General features: G+C 44.7%; 1 pseudogene; it reads right to left on the bottom strand.

The window, feature by feature from the left end:
• Positions 1 to 13,141: 13,141 nt before the first annotated feature.
• LOC141127123 (grancalcin pseudogene) lies at positions 13,142 to 13,738 on the bottom strand (annotated as a pseudogene).
• Between the last annotated feature and the right edge of the window lie 4,453 nt (positions 13,739 to 18,191).

Below are 18,191 nucleotides of genomic sequence, written 5' to 3'. Positions count from 1 at the left end.
ACCTCACATGCATGGTGCAATTGCTGTTTACATTTGACGCCAGACCGGCGCTTGCGTTCGCCTTAGCGCGAGAGCAGGGGGGACAGGGGTGCTTTTTTTTTTTTTTTTCTTTATTATTTTTTTGCTTTTTTATCTTATTTTTAAACTGTTCCTTTCATTTTTTTTTTTTAATCATTTTTGTTATCTCAGGGAATGTAAATATCCCCTATGATAGCAATAGGTAGTGACAGGTACTCTTTTTTGAAAAAATTGGGGTCTATTAGACCCTAGATCTCTCCTCTGCCCTCAAAGCATCTGACCACACCAAGATCGGTGTGAAAAAATGCTTCCCCAATTTCCCAATGGCGCTGTTTACATCCGGCGAAATCTAAGTCATAAAATGCTCGTAGCTTCCGGTTTCTTAGGCCATAGAGATGTTTGGAGCCACTCTAGTCTCTGATCAGCTCTATGGTCAGCTGGCTGAATCACCGGCTGCATTCTCAGGTTCCCTGTTGAGACAGGAGAGCCAGAGAAAAACACGGAAGACGGTGGGGGGGGCATTCCCTCCCACTGCTTATAAAAGCAGTCTAGAGGCTAATTAGCCACTAGGATTGCTTTTACATGAAAGCCGACCGCTGGCTGAAAAGAATGATACCAAGATGATACCTAAACCTGCAGGCATCATTCTGGTATAACCACTCAAAGTCGTGAATGGCGTACCTGAAGACAAAAAAATGGTTAACAATAAAGCACAGTGAACAGTAAAGTATAAAAAATGGCATACCTGAAAAGCAAACATGATAAAACATAATAACAATAAAACATTGCAGAATAGAATACAGTAAAAAAGAGCAGAACAATAGAGAGAGAGAATAGAGAGAGAGAGAACAATAAAACGACAACTATTTATTTTTTTTTATTTTTGTGGTTTTTTTTTTTTTTTACACTTTTTTTTGTAACTGTAACTTTTATAACTGTAACCAGTTCCAGGTTCGGGTCTCTCAAAATGCGATGGCATCTTGGGAGACCCTGTGAAAGTGCGCCTAGTCTGTGCAATGCTGTACCCTACGCTAATACTCAACTAGTGAATGGTAGCGTTCAAAACATTCACCAATGCAAAGACCAGGATTGTCAGGACAGGAGGGACAATAATAGTGGGTGTCACGTCTATATCCGCGCTTGCTGCAGACACGACATCTTTTTTGGGGGGGTTCGTTGGGTAGGGGTACTCGGGAGGACATAAAGAAAATGCCTCTCATGCAGCCGACTGCATTTGGTTGGGGATGTGAATGGGGGAAGTACGGGCGCTGCAGAAGCGGTGGGTTCCCAATTAGGATTGGCGAATGCAGCAGGAAGGGCACTATGGGCACGACGGGCCTGTGTTTGTCTTCTTGGTGGCAGCGGGACACTACTTGTGCTTGCCACCTCACCAGCTTGAACTGCACTTATGGGACTCGCCACGTCACCAAGTGTTACTGCAGTGCTGGTTTGACTACGACCGGGGTGTACTAGGCCGCTGGCGCCTGCCAGTTCACCAAAACGCTACTAAAAAAAACTGTTAGCGATCGCAGGGATCAGGCCTGACTCTGCGAACGCTGCAGTTATGCGTTTAGTGTTTTGTAAGTGAGAGTGATCGATCGATACTGCACTTGGGTGGGCTGGGCTGGGCTGGGCCGGGCGGAGGGGCAAAACGCAGGTGCTAGCAGGTATCTGGGCTGATCCCGCTAACACTGCATTTTTGGGAATCCTAAACTGCTGGGGACGCTAGTATAGATCTGATCGGATCAGATATTGATGCGTTCAGATACTATACCACTAAGGGAGGTGTACGGTGCATGCATGGGTGTTAGCGCTACTGGCACTAACCTGACGCTGCCTGGGGCTGGTGCTTGCCATTTCACCAAAACGCTACCAAAAAAACTGTTAGCGATCGCAGGGATCAGGCCTGACTCTGCGAACGCTGCAGTTATGCGTTTAGTGTTTTGTAAGTGACAGTGATCGATCGATACTGCACTTGGGTGGGCTGGGCTGGGCCGGGCGGAGGGGCAAAACGCAGGTGCTAGCAGGTATCTGGGCTGATCCCGCTAACACTGCTGAGGACGCTAGTATAGATCTGATTGGATCAGATATTGATCCGTTCAGATACTATACCACTAAGGGAGGCGTATGCTGCGTGCGTGGGTGTTAGCGGTACTGGCGCTAATCTGACGCTGCCTGGGGCGACGCATATCACCGCCGGGCGATCGGGGGGCTAAACCTTTATTCAGTAATAAACGGCGGGTGCCCTGACACTATAAAAAATAAACAAACTAACCAGCGTCACCCGTAACGGTTATACAGTGATCAGTGGTGAAAGGGTTAACTAGGGGGCAATCAAGGGGTTAAAACCTTTATTAGGTAGTATATGGGGGTCCCTGTCGCTATAAAACGCTGACGGCGAACCTCAATATTTACCTCACTAACTAGCGTCACCAGCGACACTAATACAGCGATCAGAAAAATTATCGCTTAGCGACACTGGTGACAGGGGGTGATCAAGGGGTTAAAACTTTATTAGGGGGGGTTAGGGGGGTACCCTAGACCTACAGGGGGCTAATACTCACTGCCCTACCACTTCTAACTGTCACAAACTGACACCAATTAGTAATCAGGAAAAAAAAAAAAACAGCTTGGTGTCAGTTTGTGACAGGGGGGGGTGATTGGGGGGGGATCGGGGGGCGATCGGGGGGGGATCGGGGGTGTTTAGTGTGCCTGGCATGTTCTACTGTGTGTGTTTGTGTTTTACACTTACTCGGATGTCTTCTCTCCTCGGCGTCGGAACGGAAACTGCCAAGCCGAGGAGAGATGACATCACATCCTCTGCCTGTGTGTACTATACACAGGCAGGGGATGTTTTTCATTGGCTGGGAGCGATCGCGAGGGAGGGGCCACGATCGGATTGGCTCCCCCTCATCTCTGATCGCTCCTAGACAAATGCCGACCGCCGCTGGCACCGGGGGGGGGGGTCCGATCGGACCCCCCGCCCGCGGGAAGGCAATCACGTACCAGGTACGTGATTTTGCCTGCCCGTGCCGCTCTGTTCACGTATATATGCGTGAGGCGGTCGGCAAGTGATTAAGTATAAATTGCCTTTTAAGGTAAAACAGGCATGTTTAAAACCATAAAAAAATACACAACTCTGCAACTTACAAAGTTCAACTTTTGTACAGTGAAGGCAATATCAGACATGAGTATGTAAAAACTGTGTTTGATATTGCGTTCAGCAGATGGGGTAATGTCACCCCTGTAAAATCCAAATTTAGAAGATGCACACAAATTGCCTAATGTCAACATGTGCTAGCTGCCATCATGGGGGATCAATGGACGTGTTTTGTGGGTGCAACCCCTTCCTCTCAGCTACTTTATTATCGAGGAAGGGGTGGCACCCACAAGACGCATACATTGATCTCCCGTGATGGCAGATAGCACATGTTGACAAACTGTGTGCATCTTCTAAATTTGGCTTTTAATATATGTCAAAAATTTTAGTCATAAAAAAAAAAGCAGGAGAATTTTAGGGATTTCTGGGTGTTTTAGATCCTCCCTAAAACATCATTAATGTTCTTCATTTTGTTTTGAACATCATTGATGTTTTGCTTTATGTTTTCTAAATCTCTATTACACCCCATTATCTCCCCGATGAGGATCTGGGCATTTTCAATGGTGAAATGACATTCCTCTTCCACAACATCCCGATCAGCTACAAAAAAAACAAAAAAAAACACCATGTATTATAAATATGCAGGCATCCATCTCTCACCTGAGGCTGTGGTCGCAGACACTCACCTGTTGTGGTGCCAATTTCTACAACGTCTCCTCCTCTGGTTGGGTTTGGGGGATTTCCCCTTCTTCCTGAGGTGGGGGGTCCCTGGTCTCCTCTGATGAGTGGTGTCCTCCGAGTCTTTTCTCCCCTATGTAAACAAAAATAGGTATACTTAGCACACAGATATTTGATGACAGAAATAGCAATATGAAACATTGCTTGGAAGTGGGGTACAATTGTCTGTTTTGGCAGAGTTCCAAGCTAAAGAATTTTTTTGGTCCTTTGTAAAGCTTGAATACTTACCTGTTTTGTGCAAGCTTCACAGATGGAGACACCCCTATAATATTCACTGGAGCACCTGTGTGGGCCCCTACTAATAAAAAGGGTGTTCTTTTGTCCCACACTAGTGCTCCACCGTCCAGATGTGTAAACAGTTGCTGAGTGTCCTCTCCTTACACAGAATCTAGTTTGCATTTCATTCTAGTTACAAACCCATCTAGACAACAAACTTTTTTTAGCCTGGAAGGAAGAGTGGAAGGAAGACAAGAAAGTGATGGCCTGGGTTCAGTCTGGTCTGACAAAAGATGCAGGCTCTTGTATGACCACAGCCTGGGGACATGTATGTCATCTGCTGCTGTTCCTGATCTCTTGGACTTCTGGAACAGATTGTACTCCCTTAGATAACGACTCCTCAGGCCACCAATTTTGCCTGAAAATAGTTGATGTCTGCCCTGTGGGCCAAAGGCTTCACCAATTTCTGTTGTTTCTCCAGCGTTGCCTCCCTCTTTATTTGGTTAGGAACCCTTTTTTAACTAATACTTGCCTATGTGTGTTTTCCTTCAAAAAGGACAGTTTGTTTGTGAGTAGGCAGGTACATTTCAAAAATACAATGTGAAATTAACAAGGGACACCAACAACAACCAACCTCCTTGAGATTAAAAAAGACAAGATAATAATGGTGTTGTGGTAACTTGACACACAAAACACACCCAAAACAATTCTGGAGATCACCAAAAAAACAAAAAAACAGGAGATCTGGATTTTAAAAAAAAAAACAAATAATACAAAATAAATAAAATTAAAAAATATTTTTTTTTTCGGTAGATGTGACAAATAAAAATATTATATTCATGAAATCGCGAGAAATAATAAAGAAAGAAGTTTGTGAGAAATTTGTGTGAATATGAGCAGCAAAACAACTTCATTCTAGCATTTATAAAGAAGAAGAGAGTGCGCTGCATTAGACAATTTAAAACATTGCAGCCTGACGAAAGTGCTATATCCATTACGAACACTAATTTTACCAGACCGAGAAGTTCCGTCTTGGAATTTATTCTGAGCATGCGTGGCACTTTGTGCGTCGGAATTGTCCACATACGGTTGGAATTTACGCGAACGGATTTTGTTGTCGGAAATTTTGTAGCCTGCTCTCAAACTTGTGTGTCCGAAATTCCGATGGAAAAAGTCCGATGGAGCCCACACATGGTCGGAGTTTCCGACAACAAGCTCCGATCGCACATATTCCGTCGGAAAGTCCGACCGTGTGTACAGGGCATAAGACAAAGAACTGAGTGGTCAAATACCACTGATCGCTCAGCTCTTGATGTTCAGGCTGTAGAGAGCTAGTGACTGTCAGTCACCGACTCTCTGCTCTGCCCCTCCAGCACTCACTGGAGCACCTGGCTGTGGAAAGGGTGGGACCTGTTGGCTCAGACTCTCAGCAGCTCTCCGAGAGGCTGAGGCAGCTGCCAGTCCCGGCTTATGGGTGCATCCCAACCATACGAAGGGGATCTTTTCAGAGCCTGGGCCGGCTCTGTGACGTCAGCCAGCAGTGAGCTTTAGCTTGCTGTGAGCTGAAAACAGGTCACAGGAGTGCAAAACAAATTGAACTCCTGTGATCCACAGGTAAAGTACAGCCAAAAAAACTTTGGCTATACTTCTCCTTTAAAGTATATGTCAAGGCAAAATTAAATAAATAAATAAATAAAAAACATATGCAGTACATCTCTGCAATATATTTCCCCATGTTTTATCTATTTAAAGACTCTGCACATACAGAAAAATATCAGTTGAACAGCTAGAAATGCACCTGGAAGATGACTTCCAGGTATGGATAGTTTTACATAGTTATATTGTTTCAGCTTGGACCAATACATCATACCTGTGAGATCCCTGTGGAAGCTGAAAATCACTGTAGTAGACACCGCTACTACAGTGATCTCCACTAGCCAGGTCCCGTGCTGAGATGCTGCCCTGCTGATTATTGAACACTTTGCATTTTCTCAATGGATGCCAAGTGTTCTCTGATTGGAGGGGGTGGGGACCATGACATCACCACGCCACTTGTCCACCTCATCCAATTAGAGAACACTTTGCAGTCAATGAGAAAATGCTGAGCGTTCTCTGAATGGGACCAGTGCCAAGCTGGCAACCGCCTATGTTCACAAAGCAGCAGGGCAGCTGCTTGGCGTGGGACCCAGAAGCTTGTGGAGATCACTGTAGTAGCAGTGCCTGCTTCAGTGATTTCCAGCTTCTAGTGGGGTCGGCCAGGTATGGTATATGCAATACACAAGATTTCTGTACAATGCCAAACTGCTCAGTTACTCTCACCGCTGAATTTTCATGAAAGCTAATCATTCTGTAGTCTAAAACAACAACTTGAAGGTCTTAAAAGGAAGTGTGCCAACGACACAGCTCTGACAGGATTAACAGATTTTTTGCACTTATTAAACAGATATGACAAGATGTTTTCAATGGAATATTTAACAGACCAAAACCGAACAAACAAGAATAATGATAAACCACAGAGATTGGATTCGGTGAAGTTTGCAAACCTAAAGTGGTTGTAAATCCTTACTAGTACCCAGTGAAAAGACTACCCTCAGGTGATACACAGAATTAACTAAATCCTTCTTCATAAGTTGTACCTGTTTATCTGCAGCCCTCTTTTCTCTACAGCTGTTGAAAGTACAGAATTTATACAGCATTTCCGAGCTTTAGAAAGCAGGGTGTGGGGAGCTGGTGTTACACGGCAGAGCTCAGTGAGATCTAACTGGAGGTAGGGACACATCCCCCTTCACACAGCACAAGGGAAAAGAACTGAGGCTGTCAGTCACAGGTTGTATACTGGAGCTCCTTCCCTTATCACCTTTTTATCTCTTAGTGTCAGGAAAACTTGTCAGAAGTGACCCACGCAGATAGCAGAGGAATGAAACAGCAGACAGAAAAGACACTTATGCCGCGTACACACGAGCGGAGTTTACAGCAGACTTTGCTCGGCGGACTTTACGCCGGACTTTATGACGGACTTTCCGAATGAACGGACTTGCCTACACACAATCCACCAAAGTCCGTCGAATTCGTACGTGATGACGTACGACCGGACTAAAACAAGGAAGTTCATAGCCAGTAGCCAATAGCTGCCCTAGCGTGGCTTTTTGTCCGTCGAACTAGCATACAGACGGGCGGACTTTTCAACCGGACTCGAGTTCGACGGATAGATTTAAAACATGTTTCAAATCTAAGTCCATCCAACTTTTGAGCAAACAAAGTCCGCTGGAGCCCACATGCGATTGAATTGTCCGACGAAATCCCGTCCGCCGGGCAAAGTCTGCCGTAAAGTCCGCTCGTGTGTACGCGGCATTAGTGCTCTGGATAGAGACAACCAGGGCTTTTTTCAGCTGGAACTTGGTGGAACTCAGTTCCACCACCTCTGGCTCAGGCCTTCTGCTCTCTGCTCACCACTGTCACTTGTAAACACAGAAGTAAGGGTTCTTTGTTTACAAGTAACAGCTTGTCTCACAACGGCTCCCACAGATCTGATGAGTAGCTCTCACTGAGTGCAGGATTGGGGACAAGGGAGATGCAGGTGACCGGGCTGCAGTGCAGATCCTGATACCCCCACTGGATGATCTCCCTGCAATTGAGAGAGGCAGAGCCACGTACAGTGTGTGGGGAGGTTCTAGAGCCAGCTGGGTTCTTTAGCTTAATACAGTAACACAAGTAAGACATGTAGAAGATGGTGGAGCTTTTAAGGAGGGAAGGAGAAGATGGGCGCAGTGGACGGGAGATTGCATGCAGAAGTCAGAGCTGAGGAAGGGTGAAAATTAGATCTGGATAGGAGATGCAGAGATAAGCAGCTGTGAAAGAAGTCTGAACTCTGCATTCTGTGTGTAGTGCACTCCTGAATTCTGCACCCTTAAGGTTTTTCACCTTAATGCATTCTGTATTTAATGTAGTCCTGGTATTTAATGCTTCCACTGTTAGTGAAATTTGACCACACCCACTATTTAATGCAGTTTGGAGTGTGCGTGTGTATGTGTGTGTGTGTGTGTGTATGTGGGGGGGGGTCATGGTTGAGTTCCTGCACCTATTTAGTGAGAAAAAACACTCTGGAGACAACTACATACTATATAAGGATATACTTTGTTCAAGTTACATGTTTACAATCACATTAAGTGTAGCAATGCGCTAGGCTCTTTAAATCTTTTCTCATTTCTCCTGTAATAGACAGCTGCAGGGGGAGAGGAGGTTGAACTGTGCCCTGATTGGCTGTTGCTACAGCTGAAGAAGCTACTTAGTACTCTGGTAGAGTGAGGAACTGGCCACTCTAATGCCACGTACACACGGTCGGACTTTTTGTCTACAAAAGTCCGACGGACGCCGACGGACAAAATACGGCTGACAATCTGATCGTGTGTGGGCTTCCCCAGACTTTCAGCGGACTTTTCCAGCCGCAAATCTGACGGACTTTAGATTTGAAACATGCTTCAATTCTTTACATTGTAACTACGCTGGACCCAGAAATCCGCTCGTCTGTATGCTAGTCCGACGGACAAAAACCCACGCTAGGGCAGCTATTGGCTACTGGCTATCAACTTCCTTATTTTAGTCCGGTGTACGTCATCACGTACGAATCCGTCGGACTTTTGTGTGATCGTATGTAGGCAAGTCCGTTCCTTAGAAAGTCTGCCGCAAGTCCGCCAAAAGTCCGTCGAAAGTCTGTCGGCATTAGTTATGTTGTATTGTGCACAGAGGCCTCTCTTGTTTTCACTGTTCGAGAAGTGAGCCTAAGTAACATATACTATCTTGTCAAAAGTATTGGGACACTTGCCTTTACACGCACATGAAATTTAACGGCATCCCAGTCGTAGTCCTTAGAGTTCAATATTGAGTTGGCCCATCCTTTGCAGCTATAACAGCTTCAACTCTTCTGGGAAGGCTGTCCACAAGGTTTAGGAGTGTGTCTATGGGAATGTTTGACTATTCTTCCAGAAGCGCATTTGTGAGGTTAGGTACTGATGTTGGATGAGAAGCCCTGGCTCGCAGACTCCGCTCCAATTTATCCCAAAGGTGTTCTATCAGGTTGAGGTCTGGACCTTGCTTTGTGCACTGGTCCAAATTGGTGGAGGGGGGATTATGGTGTGGGGTTGTTTTTTAGAGGTTGGGCTTGGCCCCTTAGTTCCAGTGAAAGGAATTCTTAAGGCATCCGCATACCAAGACATTTTGGACAATTACATGCTCCCATTTTGTGGGAACAGTTTGGGGATGGCCCCTTCCTGTCCCAACATGACTGCATACTAGTGCACAAAGGAAGATTCATTAAGACATGGATGAGCGAGATTGGGGTGGAGGAACTTGACTGGCCTTCACAGAGTCCTGACCCCAACCCGATAGAACACCTTTGGGATGAATTAGAGTGCAGACTGCGAGCCAGGTCTTCTCGTCCACATCAGTGCCTGACCTCAATGCACTTCTGGAAGAATGGTCAAACATTCCCATAGACACACTCCTAAACCTTGTAGACAGCCTTACCAGAAGAGTTGAAGCTGTTCTAGCTGCAAAGGGTTGGCCAACTCAATTTTGAACCCTACGGACTAAGACTGGGATGCCATTAAAGTTAATGTGTGTGTAAAGGCAGGTGTCCTAATACTTTTGACAATATAGTGTATGTTGCTGCAGGGGGGACTGTCTGCAGAGCGAGGACTACATGTTAAATGTGCTACACTGCTGTTCCAGAGTGTTCCAGTTGTGTCCTGTGTTTTAGTGTTCCACTTATCTAAAGTGACATATATCTGGTACAGCTGCAGAGAGCTGGCTCGAGGAAGGACCCTTTTGCCAGCCCAGAAGTCAAAGCATAGCAATCTCTGCGTCCTATAATACAAATTAACTATCAATGTGTTGAGTCAGTGTACTGTGTATAAGGACCGACTTAAAATTGAAATATTAGGTTGTACAATAAGGTGGATTCACAGTGTGGTCACACCTGGTTCCTTCTTTGAACAATTCACAGGATGATTTTTAATGCCAGATTCTTCATAAATTTGACTGTAGTCCAGACTCTTAGATGGCCATTGTGTTCTGCAAAATCATCATACATGAAGTTGACTATTATCAATAATGAAAAATGTGTTGCTCTATCAATGTAAAGTGCATAAATGCATAACAATTGATCAATCAAGTAAAACATTCATATATATCAAAAACTGTAAATAAGAATTTGTAAAAAAACATAATTAATCCAGTAAAGTCCATCAAAAAAAGAGAAGAGACGTGCTCTTGTGCAAAAAGTTCATTTCTACTTGTGTATCAACAAAAATCCATATTTTAGTATGGACAGCAAAATCTTCACACCCAAAAGTGCACACCCAACTCTCAAGCCGCTTACCAGCTACTCTGACCACAAGATGGGGATCTGGCTGCACTTTACCCCAGTATCACCATGGGATGGATGGATGGATATCAGGAGCCAAGATTCCAGGATTGGTTACCATACAACCAGAGTGTTCAACAGTGGGCTCAGCAAAAGGGAGAGACAAAGGGGGAACTACTAGTGTAGTAATTAAAAGTCCAGGCTTTTTAACCACTTCAGCCCTGGACCATTTGGCTGGCAAAAGACCAGAGCACTTTTTGTGATTCGGCACTGGGTCGCTTTAACTGACAATTGCGTGGTCGTGCGATGTGGCTCTCAAACAAAATTGACGTCCTTTTTTTCCCCACAAATAGAGCTTTCTTTTGGTGGTATTTAATCACCTCTGCGTTATTTTTTTTTTTTTTTTGCGCTATAAACAAAAAAATAGCGACAATTTTGAAAAAAACACATTATTTTTTACTTTTTTCTATAATAACTATCCTCAGAAAATATATATAAAAAAACTATATTTTTCCTCAGTTTAGGCCGATACGTATTCTTCTACATATTTTTGGTAAAAAAAATCGCAATAAGCGTTTATTGATTGGTTTGCACAAAAGTTATAGCGTCTACAAAATAGGGGATCGTTTTATGGCATTTTTATTAATAATTTTTTTTTTTACTAGTAATGGTGGCGATCAGCGATTTTTATCATGACTGCGACATTATGGCGGACAGATCGGACACTTTTGGAGCTATTTTGGGACCATTCACATTTATACAGCGATCAGTGCGATTAAAACTGCATTGATTACTGTGTAAATGTGACTGGCAGTGAAGGGGTTAACCACTAGGGGGTGCTGTAGGGTTTAAGTCTGTCCTAGGGAGTAATTCTAACTGTGGGGGGGAGGGGCTATGTGTGGCACGACACTGATCATCGCTCGCGATTACAGGGAGCGGTGATCAGTGTCCTGTCACGAGGAAGAACGGGTAAATGCTTGTTTACGGCCGGGTTCACACTGGTGCGACACAACAGCCACCCGACTTTCAATGAACAGGGATCTGACTTGGATCCCTGCCAATACCAGGCACTGTGCTTGGTATGAATCTTGAGGGGGAACTGCACGCCAAATTTTAAATAAAAAAACGGCATGGGTTCCCCCTCCAAGAGCATACCAGGCCCTTTGGTCTGGTATGGGTTTTAAGGGGCACCCCCCTACGCCTAAAAAACGGCGTGGGGGTCCCCCCAAATCCATACCAGACCCTTATCAGAGCACGCAGCCTGGCCAGTCAGGAAAAGGGGTGGGGACGAGCGAGCGCCCCCCCCTCCTGAACCGTACCAAGCCATATGCCCTCAACATGGGAGGTGGGTGCTTTGGGAAAGTGGGCGCCCTGCCGCCCCCCCACCCCAAAGCACCTTGTCCCCATGTTGATGAGGACAAGGGCCTCTTCCCGACAACCCTGGCCATTGGTTGTCGGGGTCTGTGGGTGGGGGGCTTATCGGAATCCGGGAGCCCCCTTTAATAAGGGGCCCCCGGATCTCAGCCCCCCCACCCTATGTGAATGAGTATGGGGTACCCCTCCCACTCACCTAGGAATAAAAGTGTCAATTAAAACACACACTAGACAGGTTTTAAAAGTAATTTATTAGGCAACTCCGGGAGTCTTCTTTCGACTTCGGGGGTCTCTTCCTTCTTCTCCGCGCTCTCCGGCCTCTTCTCCGCGCTCCCCGGTTCTTCTCCCGCTCTCCGGTATCTTCTGCCGGGCTCCTCCGCTATCTTCTACTCTTTTGCCAGCTCTTTTGCTAGCGGTGGCCCGGTCTTCTCCGCCGTCTTCTTCCCTCTTCTCTTCTTCCGATGTTGACACGACGCTCTCTCCCACTGTAATGCCATGTGCGAGGTCCGCAACGACTTATATAGGGATAGGGCGTGATCACCGGGTGATGTCACCCGGTGACCCCACCCCTTATGATATCACCGTCCTGGGGCATGATGGGACTGTGAGGTCATAAGAGGCAGGGTCACCGAGTGACATCACCCAGTGATCATGCCCCACCCCTATATAAGTCATTGCGGACCGCGCACACGGCATTACAGTGGGAGAGAGCGTTGTGTCAACATTGGAAGAAGAGAAGAGGGAAGAAGACGGCGGAGAAAACAGGGCCACCACTAGCAAAAGAGCGGGCAAAAGAGCAGAAGATAGCGGAGGAGCCTGGCAGAAGATACCGGAGAGCGTGAGAAGAACCGGAGAGCGCGGAGAAAAGGGAAGAGACTGCGGAGAAGAAGGAAGAGATCCGACTTGTGTTGGACCAGTTAGGACGGCTCCCATAGGGAAACATTGATTTTCACACATCATGCGACATGAGCTCCCAATGTCGGAGCGTTTGTCGCACTAGTGTGAACCCGGCCTACATCGGCATTTCCCAGTTCTTCCTCTCCGTGAGACGATTGCGGGTATCCCCGCGGACATCGAGGCCACGGGACCCACGATCACACTCACGGAGTGTGCGCCCGCAAGCCGATTCTTAAAGTAAAGGGCAACGTACAGGTACGTTAATATGCCTGTACATGCCCTTCTGCCGATGTGAGCCGGTCGGCAAGCAGTTAATGAAGGTTAAAACTACTTACAAGAAGGCAGAAGTAAAATCGCATATTAAACAATCAATCACATGCAGACACCCCAGTGGGTGTGATAAAGTCACCGTTGTAGCTTCTCTCAACTATTTTCGCTCAAAAGAACATTATCAAGGGATAAAGGAGCATTATGAAGTTGACCATTCACTGCTGCATGCTGTCTCTTCGTCGAAAGTCATCTGTTCAGGCAGGAAGCTTCACACAGCATGCAATATAATCGTCAAAATATATTCTGCCGCTCTTGCTGTAGCGCTTCGCTATGGTATTGTGTTTGGGTTTAACCTGTAATCCATTGACATAATGGCCTGGTTCAACTCATGGGGCTCCACTGACCCACTCCTTTCTTAAACAAATGTGCAGAAGTTCTGTTTCCAGGCACTGAATTCATTCATTGAATTCATTAAACCCCATTTTGCCTGTATGGCCCCAATCCAACATTGCAATCATAATTTGGCAAGTTTCCAGGCTGAAAGGTATATAGGTCCCATGGACTTCAGCCTGCGTTAAACATATCGGTAGTTCTTCAGCGTCTACTTCACCATCCTGTTCAGCTATTGCTGTGAAGTAGCCCCACATCGGGTCTCCTCCAAGGTATTGAGGTTATCCATAGAAGCCTCAATGTGACATGGCCCGACCTATCATTGGCATTGAGAGATTTATGTTTCCGTATCCTCCATATCCAGGGTACACCATGGTGTGGGCGTGCTGGGCTGTGTCCGAGGAATGGCAATGCTTAGTTCACACCGATCCCCCTCCTCCGGCCTCTGACGTATACAACTACAATCACAGAACTGTAACGGACCAAATACTGTCTGCGGCTGGTCTCTGCCCTCTGCTGATTGTTCGACAGACTCTTTACATTGTCCCACTGGCCAGTGCTTAGGCAGGGCATCTCAGCAGTGGGTAGGTTGTATTGCTATTGCAAACATTATTTGTATTACTACACTGTACTAGAGTTGTTGTTTTTTTGCATTTCATCCTAGTATCACTAGGATGCATTTTCTCACCAGCTTAGAGCACGTTTTTGCACTTGTCACTTCCCAGTCAGACATGGTGAACGAACAGTGACAATTGTGTTGCTTAACAAAGTACCTGCATTGCTGTGACTTTGACAACTGTTGTCTAACTAACCTACTCCTTGTTAGGGCTTTCCCTTTAACCCATTGATGCTGACAGTAAGCTTTTTTCTGTGGGGGCCACATATCTGCATATCTGTCTTTGTGCTGAGAGAGCGCGGCACAGCGAGCTGCAGGCACAGAGACCGAGGTCTCACTGAGAGCTGAGGTCCTGTACTAACGATCGGCTATATCACAGTGATGAGTCACTGTGAAACCAGCCCCTGTGTTTCTCTCTCTGCTATTAGTTACTTCCAGATTCCAATAAGCCTCCTGCCCACACTCCTACACAGCCACCAGGAAAGGTACTCTTCACATGTTTAGCGCTTGTGGTCTGGTATGGTTCAGAGGGATACAGTATGCCTGTTCCCCTACCCTCCTGGCCTGATTAGATGAGGGTCTGGTATTTTTTTTTTGTGAGGTTCCCCTTAAATTCCATACAAGACCTTAAGGGTCTGGTATTAATTTTGGATGGAACCTCATGACATTTTATTTTATTTACTATCCCTATTCTTTTGCTTACAATCATCTGCCCGACGCCTGGAATTCCTGGTATTTTTTTTTGTTTGTTTGTGAGGTTCCCCTTAAAGTCCATACAAGACCTTAAGGGTCTTCTATTAATTTTGGATGGAACCTGATGACATTTTTTTTTTTATTTACTATCCCCATTCTTTTGCTTACAATCATCTGTCTTCCTGGAATTCCTGGTATTTTTATTTTCTTGTGAGGTTCCCCTTAAAGTCCATACAAGACCTTAAGGGTCTGGTATTCATTTTGGATGGAACCTCACGACATTTTTTTTTTATTTACTCTCCCCATTCTTTTGCTTACAGTCATCTGTCTGCCTGGAGTTCCTGGCTGACAGCTGAATGGCTGGGCAGGGATACATTCGGGATTGTTAGGAGAGTAGCAGTTGGTGGCACCCTCACAACCAGGAAGCTCGAACAGGAAGTTGTCACACGCATTTATCCATCCACCACCACCACCAGAGTACAGATCAATAAATATATTCTTCATAATATTCTTTGTGTCTAGGAAAAAGCAGCAAGAGAATTCATAATTTCACAGACCACCAGCATCTAACAGGAAACCTGAAATGCAGTAATTCCTTGCTATCTCTTTGAGGGGAGAGTTTTCCCCTCACTCCAGTGGCAGACAGGAAATATATAAAATATTTTACAGACTATTACCTGACATGCCCAGAGCCTGGGGAGTCTGTCTCTAAATAAATGTCTTGTGATGTAATGCTTCAGCACTATTTACAATGATGTGCCAATAGTAAATGTACATGTATTCATGTAAATGAGATTCTTTGTGGGCAACACTGCACTTATCTATAAAAATCTCTCTTTTCATTTTTATGCATTTTTTTTTTTGTGTAACTTACTATGAAGACAATAAGCTTCCATCAATAGACTACTTAAATCCAAGCCGATAATGGCATGTGGCTGAGGTGTGTATGCTAAATGATCTGATCATCTTACTCATTCCATCAGTGAGCACAGAATGCCAAATTATCCCAGCTGTCCGATCAAGGGCCTGCATTTAAAGAAATTATCTGAGGGCCTAACCATTTATATGAAATTCAAATCCACCCCAGCAGTAATTTGGATGTAAGGAGATTGATTTTACTGAGTTTTACTTTCTCATTTTCAACAGAGTGAGGCTGTAACCAGGTTAATTTCTGTTAAACACATTACGCAGGTACAGACTTAGTGAAGCTCCAATGATTTTATGTCTTAGCTGAATGATTATAATTGGGAGAAAATGGGACCATAACTGTTCTGAGTTATTAACTATGGAGAAAGGCATTTATTGCATATGATTTTACTGTCCTTTCTTTTAGCAAGAACACGGTACTTCTAAGGTCTGGTTTTATATAAAGTAATACAATCTGCCATAGTAATGTATTTTTTCATACAATAAGTATCACGATTGTTGGGGATCATGTGTGCTTATTTTTAATTGTTGTACATGGTTTTACCAGTAGACATACCTAGGAACTTGCCAGAATTGAAATTACCTGGTCATTACCAGAATCATTATAAACTCAGGAGTTCCTATAATGGAGTTGTGCGTGATGTCATTTCTCTAGGTCACGCATGCTGTGTGCATCAACACACCACCAGTGCGAAGGTGGTTCAGAATGCGCAGGGGCCAGCTGAATGTGGAGTTAAAACAGTATTAAACCCAAATGCAAATATTTACTATATTGCAGCTTACCAATTATTTGATGTGATTGCTGCATTAGTTGTCTTTTTAGGCTTTCATTCCATATATTTTCACCGGGTGATCTTGCCAGTAAGTGCCGGTTCACACTTGTGCGATGCGATTTTGATGCAAATTTTTTCATTGCGTGTTTGATTATTACCAGCACGATTGTATTGCGAATTCAATGAGCAATGTATGCGCTTTAAATGTAAATTAGGCACAGATGCGATAACTCAAACTCTATCTCTCCAACTCATCCTCCCTGTCATCTCCCACTCTCTCATCCTCCCTTCCTCTGACTCTCTAACTCACTCTGACCCTCTAACTCACTCTGACTCTCTTACTTCCCCTGACTCTCTAACTCCCTCTGACTCTCTGACCTCCTCTGACTCTCTAACTTCCCCTGACTCTCTAACTCCCTCTGACTCTCTGACCTCCTCTGACTCTCTAACTTCCCCTGACTCTAACTCACTCTGACTCTCTTACTTCCCCCGACTCTAACTCCCTCTGACTCTCTGACCTCCTCTGACTCTCTAACTTCCCCTGACTCTCTAACTCACTCTGACTCTCTTACTTCCCCTGACTCTCTTACTTCCCCTGACTCTCTTACTCACTCTGACTCTCTTACTTCCTCTGACTCTCTAACTCACTCTGACTCTCTTACTTCCTCTGACTCTCTAACTTCCCCTGACTCTCTTAATTCTTCTGACTGTCTTGCTTCCTCTGACTGTGTAGCTTGAACGTAACTGAACTTATATTAAATTACAAAACTTTAGTAACTCAAACTCTATCTCTCCAACTCATCCTCCCTGTCATCTCCAAGTATTTTGGAATACACTATTCAAAATTACAAAAAATAATTTAACAAAAACATAACGCTAACAAAGAAAGTATCAATTTTCAACATGAAGTTGGTAGCGGCATTAGCAGGTAGTCATCTACAAATTTCCTCTCTCCTTTTTTTCATTTTGCTTTAAATTAAGACATTACCCTTTATATACACTGTTATTTTTTATGGTTTATGTACGAATTTGATTTGCTATTGAATATATTCCTTTAAGGGGAAGTGGGATCATTTTTTCAATCTAATACCAAGTTTGTCACATTTATTATATGTTTTCACAATATTTACCTATTATTGGCTGAGTACTTTGTTCCAGTCATACACATGCTAGTTTTTTGTTTTGAGCGCGAGTCAGTATTTTTCTAACTATGTTCATCAGGCTTGGTTAAATCATGCCGTGTAGTGTTGCTGTTGAAGAGCTTGGTGGTGTTAGCTGCAAGGCTTCACCTTGTGTTGAGGGATATTTCCTCAATAACACAGGTGGGGATATCTCGTTATCTGGTGGTACACTTGGGGGTCCATATTGTCGATAGTGTGTAGGCATGTTTGAGGCTACTTCATGCGATCGATTGTGATATGGATAATGACTTGGAATTGTCGGTTTCTGCTGTTCCATTGGTCTTGTTACAGGTGGAAATTGATTTGCCACGGACGGTATTTGCTCGTAGAGCTGTGCTGGTCTGTTTTGTGTCGGGACATGGTAAGATGTTGAGTCAAGTGGTCTCATATCCATTTGTTTGCCGATATCCGTGGTTCTACTTGGGGGTGAAATTACTGAGGCAACAGGTGAAGGAATAGGATATGGGATTCGTGATCTGGGGGTCTCATAAATGCTAGAGGGTTCTGCAAAACTAGAGGGATAAGGGTTTGGTGCAGTGTTTGAGGCAGAAGAAATGGGAGTAAATATTTGAGTACTAGGAATGTCGTGCATTGGCACAGAAACATGGCGTGGCACAGTGAATGAATGGATGCAATG

Source organism: Aquarana catesbeiana, linkage group LG02 (genome assembly GCF_042186555.1).
Source record: "Aquarana catesbeiana isolate 2022-GZ linkage group LG02, ASM4218655v1, whole genome shotgun sequence".
Classification (NCBI taxonomy): Eukaryota; Metazoa; Chordata; class Amphibia; order Anura; family Ranidae; genus Aquarana; species Aquarana catesbeiana.
This window is presented reverse-complemented; position numbering and strand designations above follow the sequence as displayed.